The sequence below is a fragment of the Pan troglodytes genome, chromosome 1 (assembly GCF_028858775.2).
Source record: "Pan troglodytes isolate AG18354 chromosome 1, NHGRI_mPanTro3-v2.0_pri, whole genome shotgun sequence".
Taxonomy (NCBI): domain Eukaryota; kingdom Metazoa; phylum Chordata; class Mammalia; order Primates; family Hominidae; genus Pan; species Pan troglodytes.
In genome coordinates this window covers 207,311,236-207,318,642 of record NC_072398.2, presented here as the reverse complement: position 1 = coordinate 207,318,642, position 7,407 = coordinate 207,311,236, and the positions used below count along the sequence as shown (strand labels likewise).

The 7,407-nt window shown below is 46.8% G+C and overlaps 1 pseudogene; it reads right to left on the bottom strand.

Annotated features, from left to right (window-relative positions):
* Positions 1-2,899: 2,899 nt before the first annotated feature.
* Positions 2,900-4,032, bottom strand: LOC112209411 (uncharacterized; annotated as a pseudogene).
* Positions 4,033-7,407: the final 3,375 nt, after the last annotated feature.

The following is a 7,407-nucleotide window of genomic DNA, read 5'->3' as shown; positions in this document are numbered from 1 at the left end:
GCATATATAGTAGGAGCTGTTTAAAGTATTGTAAATATTATGTAATAATTGAGTATATTCTTGGTATTCTGTGGTAAGCTTAAATTTAAGAGGCTTTATTCTGTGATTTGAGCATCATTCTTTGCTGGTGAAGAGAAGAAGACAAGGAATTCATTTAATATTTGAGTGCTTACCTACCTGAAGCATAGCTTGAACCAGATGGATATATAGTCCCTGCTGCTAGGTGAGCAAAAATAAGTATTAATACTTTTGCCTCTTCTGCCTGTTTTTCAGGTAGAAAAAAACCCAGTGCCCCTCTTTGACATTATTTAAATAAGATTTCTCCTCAATATAACAGTATAGTGACATTAACTGCTTTTTCAAATCATTTCTTACCACCACCAAAAAAAAAAAAAAAAATTTGTACCACCTGTGGGCATTCCAACGCCCTCCTTCCCAAGTATAGGAAAACACTGGATGAGTTGGGTCCTGGCACCTGTAGTCCCAGCTACTCAAGAGGCTGAGGGGCGAGGATCACTTGAGCCCAGGAATTTGAGGCTGCAGTGAGTCGTGATCACATCACTACACTCCACCCTGGGTGACAGAGTAAGACCCTCTCTAAAGGAAAAAAAAGAAAAGACCAGGGGCAGTGGCTCATTCCTGTGATCCCAGCACTTTGGGAGGCTGAGGCAGGTAGATCACCTGAGGTCAGGAGTTCAAGACCAGCCTGACCAACATGGTGAAACCCCGTCTACTAAATACAAAAAATTAGCCAGGCCTGGTGGCGGGTGCCTGTAATCCCAGCTACTTGGAAGGCTGAGGCAGGAGAATCGCTTGAACCCGGGAGGCGGAGGTTGCAGTGCACTGAGGTTGTGCCATTGCACTCCAGCCTGGGCAACAAGAGCCAAACTCCCATCTCAAAACCATATATATAATATAAATAATATAATATATAATATAAATAATATATAATATACATATTAATATATAATATATAAATATATATTATATAAATACATATATAATATATATAATATACACAGATTCCTGAACTCTTCTCAGAAACTTGGTTTTTGTAGGGCTCAAGAATTCACATTCTTACAACACTGAAGGTTGAGAATCATTGTTTTCTCAACAGCAGTGGCTTTCAAAGGTTTTTGACTACAGTTCACAGTAAAAAAAAAAAAATCCCTTCAGAGTAGAGGAAGGGCAAAAAATGTATTTTGTATATCACTACATACATATATACTCAACTCTGGAAAAAGCTTCGTGAAACAACCTTACTACAGGTAATGCAGTCCTGTTGTATAGTTGTTTACTTTTTTTTCCTAATGCTGATCTCTCTCTCTCTTATTTATTTATTTATTTTTTTGTTTGTTTGTTTTTAGACAAGGTCTAGCTTTGTTGTCCAGGCAGGAATGCAGTGGCGTGATCTCAGCTCACTGCAACCTCTGCCTCCCAGGTTCAAGCGATTCTCCTGCCTCAGTCTCCTGAGTAGCTGGGACTACAGGTGTGCATCACCACGCCCGGCTAATTTTTGTAATTTTAGTAGAGACAGGTTTTCAGCATGTTGGCCAGTCTGGTCTTGAACTCCTGATCTCAAGTGATCTGCCCGCCTTGGCCTCCCAAAGTGCTGGGATTACAGGCGTGAGCCACAGTGCCCGGCCCCTAATGCTGATTCTAACCCATTGTATTAGTCTGTTTTCACACTGCTATAAAGAACTACCTGAGACTGGGTAATTAAGAAAAAGAGATTTTAATTGACTCATAGTTCCGCATGGCTGGGGAGGCATCAGGAAACTTAAAATTATGGTGGAAGGGGAAGCAAGGCATGTCTTACAGGGTGGCAGGCGAGAGAGAGCACAAAGGGTGAGGTTTTAAACCATCAGATCTGTGAGAACTCTATCACGAGAACAGCATGGAGGAAACCACCCCCATGATCCAGTCACCTCTCACCAGGTCCCTCCCTCCACACGTGGGGATTACAATTTGAGATGAGATTTGGGTGGGGCACAGGGCCAAATCATATCACCCATTAAGGAGCTTGTTTTTTGAGACAGGGACTTGCTCTGTCACCCAGGCTGGAGTGCCGTGGTGTGTTCACAGCTCACTGTAACCTCTAACTGGGCTCAAGTGAGCCTGCCTTGGCTTCCCAAGGTGCTGGAATTATAGGCATGAGCCACTATGCCCAGCCCAGTAAGTAGATTTTAATCCGCAGTTTGAAAAACGCTGCAGTGTGTGATGTGTTGATCAAGTTTCAACCACAGAGGCAGAAGTTCTGAGCTAGAAGAGCCCTCAGAGGTCATTTAATCCACCAGTCCCTAAGCCTTGCACAGTACTGGGCTGGGTATAGGAGAATCACCTGAGATATATGTTTAAAATGTGCATTCCAGGCCCCAACTCCCGAGAACTTAAAATGGAACAAAGGACTCTGTTTAAAGTTTAACAAGCTTCCTAGGTGAGTTATATGCACAGCCAGATTTGGGAGTTCTCCAATGCAACCCTTACCAGTAAAGGCCCTCCAGAATGGTGGAGGGTTTGAATTTGCCTCTGCTGTGTGGAGGGCAGGCTTTCTCAGTTTGAAGTAACACCTTCAGGTTACTTAGGAAATACAATTATTTACCTGATACTTTGTTTAAAAGTTATAAAAGAACTCTGTTACTACTGAATTTGCAGGTTTGACATGTTTATTGTATTACTTTCTAGTATACTAAAATAAAGATGTAACTGTTTAAAAAATGCGACTGGCTGGGTGTTGTGGCTCATTTGGAAGGATTGCATGAAGCCAGAAGTTTGAGACCAGCCTGGGCAACATAGCAAGACCCCCCATTGCTACATTTTTTTAAAATCTAAATTAGCTGGCTGGGTGAGGTGGCTCACGCCTGTAATCCCAGCACTTTGGAAGGCTGAGGTGGGTGGGTCACCTGAGGTCAGGAGTTTGAGACCAGCCTGACAAATATGGTGAAACTCCGTCTCTAATGAAAATACAAAAATTAGCGGGGTGTGGTGGCAGGTGCCCATAATCCCAGCTGCTTGGGAGGCTGAGACAGGAGAATCGCTTGAACCCAGGAGGCAGAGGTTGCAGTGAGCTGAGATTGTGCCATTGCACTCCAGCCTGGGTAACAGAGTGAGATTCCGTTTCAAACAAACAAAAATTAAAAATAGGCCGGGCGTGGTGGCTCACGCCTGTAATCCCAGCACTTTGGGAGGCCGAGGCAGGCAGATCACAAGGTCAAGAGATCGAGACCAACCTGGCGAACATGGTGAAACCCCATCTCTACTAAAAATACAAAAAAATTAGCTAGGCGTGGTGGGCGCCTGTAGTCCCAGCTACTCAGGAGGCTGGGGCAGGAGAATAACTTGAACCCGGGAGGCAGAGGTTGCAGTGAGCCAAGATTGCACCACTGCACTCCAGCCTGGGTGACAGAGTGAGACTCTGTCTCAAAAAATTAAAAATAAATAAAAATAAAAATTAGCCAGGTGTAGTGGTGCATGTCTTTGGTCCCAGCTACTTGGGAGGCTGAGGCAGGAGGATTGCTTGATCTCAGGAGTTGAAGGCTGCAGTGAGCTGTGATCACACCACTGCACTTCATCCTGGGTAAGAGTGAGACACCTGTGTCTTAAAAAGGCCAGGCACGGTGGCTCACGCCTGTAATCCCAGCACTTTGGGAGGCTGAGGCAGGTGGATTGCTTGAGCTCAGGAGACCAGCTTGGGCAACATCAGTGAAACCCTGTTTCTACCATAAAAATTAGCCAGGCAGAGGCCAGGCATGGTGGCTCATGCCTGTAATCTCAGCACTTTGGGAGGCCAAGACGGGAGGATCATCTGAGGTTGGGAGTTCGAGACCAGCCTGACCAACATGGAGAAACCCCATCTCTACTAAAAAAAAATACAAAATTAGCCGGGCGTGGTGGCACATGCCTGTAATCCCAGCTACTAGGGAGGCTGAGGCAGGAGAATCGCTTGAACCTGGGAGGCGGAGGTTGCGGTGAGCTGAGATTGCACCATTGCACTCCAGCCTGGGCAACAAGAGCGAAAACTCCATCTCAAAAAAAAAAAAAAAAAAAAAAAAATTAGCCAGGTATGGTGGTGGGCACCTGTAGTCCCAACTACTGCAGGAGAATTGCTTGAACCTGGTAGGCAGAGGTTGCAGTGAGCCAAGATCACACCACTGCACTCCAGCCTGGGAGACAGAGCAAGCAAGCTTTTGTCTCAAAAAAAAAAAAGAAAAAACAAAAAGAAAAAATTTTTAAAAGTGTGTCCACGGCCGGGCGCGCTGGCTCACGCCTGTAATCCCAGCACTTTGGGAGGCCGAGGCGGGCGGATCACCAGATCAGGAGATCGAGACCACCCTGGCTAACACGGTGAAACCCCATCTGTACTAAAGATACAAAAAAAAAATTAGCCGGGCGTGGTGGCAGGCGCCTGTAGTCCCAGCTACTCGGGAGGCTGAGGCAGGAGAATGGTGCGAACCTGGGAGGCGGAGCTTGCAGTGAGCCGAGATCGCGCCACTGCACTCCAGCCTGGGTGACAGCGCGAGACTCCATCTCCAAAACAAAACAAAAGTGTGTCCACTAAAGTCACTTATTCAGTAACTTTTTTTTGAGTGTCTACCATGTGCTGGGCACTGTTTAAGGGGCATAGGATACATCAGTGAACAAAGACAAAGATCCCTGCCTTGGAGCTTACATTCTAATGGAGGGAGACAGACAATAAGCAATCCACGAGTAAATTACAGAGAATGTTATAAGATGGTATATGTGTTAGGAAAAGAAAAAGTAGAGTGGGGTGAGGGGGTGAGGAAAGGCTGGTCAGAGGAGGCCTCACTGAGAAGATGAGATTTGAAGTGGGTAAGGGTTGGGCACTTGGATCTGTGAGGAGGAGCTTTTGGAGAGATGGAAGAACTAGAGCAAAGGCCTTCAGGCAGAGGTGCGTTATAGCACTGAGCCCACTACAGCCAGGCAGTGTGAGAGGGCAAGAGGAGGAGGGGGTCAGAGATGATGGGCAGCCGCTGTGCAGGCTGTGTAGGCTGTTAGAAAGACTATGGCCTTTACTGTGAGCGAAATGAATCACTCCTTGCTAGGTTGGCAGAGGCATCACATGATCTGACTTCCATTTTAAAACTAACTGCATATTAAAAACAGAATATGGGGGGTAAGGGTGGAAGCAGGAAGACTTATCAGAAAGTATTGTCAGCTCAGTGCTCTTGTGCAACTGTAGTCCTATCTGCTTGGGAGGCTGAGGCAGGAAGATGGCTTGAGCCCGGGAGGTTGAGGCCAGGCATTCATGCTGGTCCAGACGTCGTGGCAGCATTGGAGGTGGTGAGACATGGGCAGATGATAGATACATCTTGAAGGTAAACCAGCAAGATTTCCATGGACAACTGGATGAAAGATAAGAGAGAAAGTGAAGTTGAGAATGACTCAAGTTTCTGGCCCCTAGCAAAAGAAGTATGGAGTTGCTGTTAATTTCGATGGAGAAGGTCGCATGGAACAGATTTGACAGTTAGGAATTCCATTTTGAACATGCGTAACTGAAAATCTATCATCTAAAGGAAGATGTTGAGTAGGCATTCTGGAGGCTGGGCTGCAGATATCTGTTTGGAGGTCTTCAGCATAAGGAGGTCCATATTTACAGTCTTGAGACTGGATGAAGTCATAGGGGAGTGAGTATGACAAAAAGAGAAAAGGACCCAGGACTGAACCTTAGGGTACTTAAGCATTAAGAGGCCTGAGAGGCGGCCGGGCATAGTGTCTCACACCTGTAATCCCAGCACTTTGGGAGGCCAAAGTGCGAGGATTGCTTGAGGCCAGGCATTCGAGACCAGCCTGGGCAACATAGCAAAGCCTCATAGTGAGTCTCTATTAAAATTGTTTTTAAAAAACTAGCCAGGCATGGTGGTGCATACCTGTAGTCCTAGCCACTTGGGAGGCCAAGACAGGAGGATTGCTTGAGTCCAGCAGTACAACACTGCACTGAGCTGAAATCACACCACTGCACTCCAGCCTCAGCAAAAGAACAAGACCCTGTCTTGGCCGGGCGCAGTGGCTCACGCCTGTAATCCCAGCACTTTGGGAGGCTGAGGCGGGCAGATCACGAGGTCAGGAGATCAAGACCATCCTGGCTAACACGGTGAAACCCCATCTCTACTAAAAATACAAAAAATTAGCCGGGCGTGGTAGCGGGCGTCTGTAGTCCCAGCTACTCGGGAGGCTGATGCAGGAGAATGGCGTGAACCCGGGAGGCGGAGCTTGCAGTGAGCCGAGATCGCACCACTGCACTCCAGCCTGGGCGACAGAGCGAGACTCCGTCTCAAAAAAAAAAAAAAAAGAAAAAAAAGAACAAGACCCTGTCTCAACTCAAAAAATAAGAATAATAATAGTAATAAAAAGAGTTGTGAGAAAACAAGAGGAATTGGCAAAGGAGAAAGAGGGACCAGTAAAGTAGGAGAAAAACCAAGTGCCTGGTAACCTGGAAGTAAAGTCAGGGTGTGTGAAGGAGGAGGGATGATGAACTGAGGTGAGTGCTCCCAAAGAGTCCGGTAAAACGAGGACTTTGAATTAGGCATTGGACTTCACAGCATGAAGGCCTCTCGTGGGCTCCCTGGAGCAGTGCTGCCAGGGGGATGGGCCAGAAAGCCTGAGTATAGTGGGCTTCAGAGAGGTGAGGAGAGTGACTGGAGACAACTGGTAGACAACGCTTCCAAGGAGTTCTGCTGTCAAGGGGAACAAAAGTGGGAAAAAAACTTTGTATGACTGGGAAAATCCAGTAGAGAGAAAAATTGATGTGGGAGAAGGGAGACCTGCAGTAGCAATATCCTTGAGTGGGTGAGAAGGGTTGGCTTGTAGCACACAGAGGGGGTTTAGACTTGGATAGAAGCATGGCTGGGGTGTTGGTGATAAGTTGGGAGCCTGCCTGTGTGAGTGCACATGTTGGCTGGTGGTAGATACGGGATGGAGTTCTGTGGATGTGCCCGGCCGCCTCTCAGGCCTCTTAATGCTGAAGTAACCTAAGATTCAGTCCTGAGTTCAGTTCTCTTCACATTGCTTTCATTTTCTCAGTGAAGTAGAAATAAAGGGAGGGATGAGTCACTGGGAGAGTCCTCCGCCATGTGTGGGAAACTCTACCTGAGGGCAGGACCCTCAATGCACCCTCTGTGGGTAAAGAAATAGGTTTGAGAGGTAAAGAGCCATGCGCAGGATCACACAGCTGGTTAGTAGCAGAGCCAAGCCTAACCCAGATGGCCTGGTTTCCTGCCTAGCATCTGACAGATCCATAAGAGACAAATCATTTCACCGTCTTGACAAGGTTGAACTCTCATGGCTCTTCCTAGTAGTGTCTCAATCTGCAGGTCTGTTCTGATACAGAGATGTCCTGCAAGCAGCTCTTTCCTCTCTGTCTGTGCTTTCTGGGTTCTGCCTTGCCTG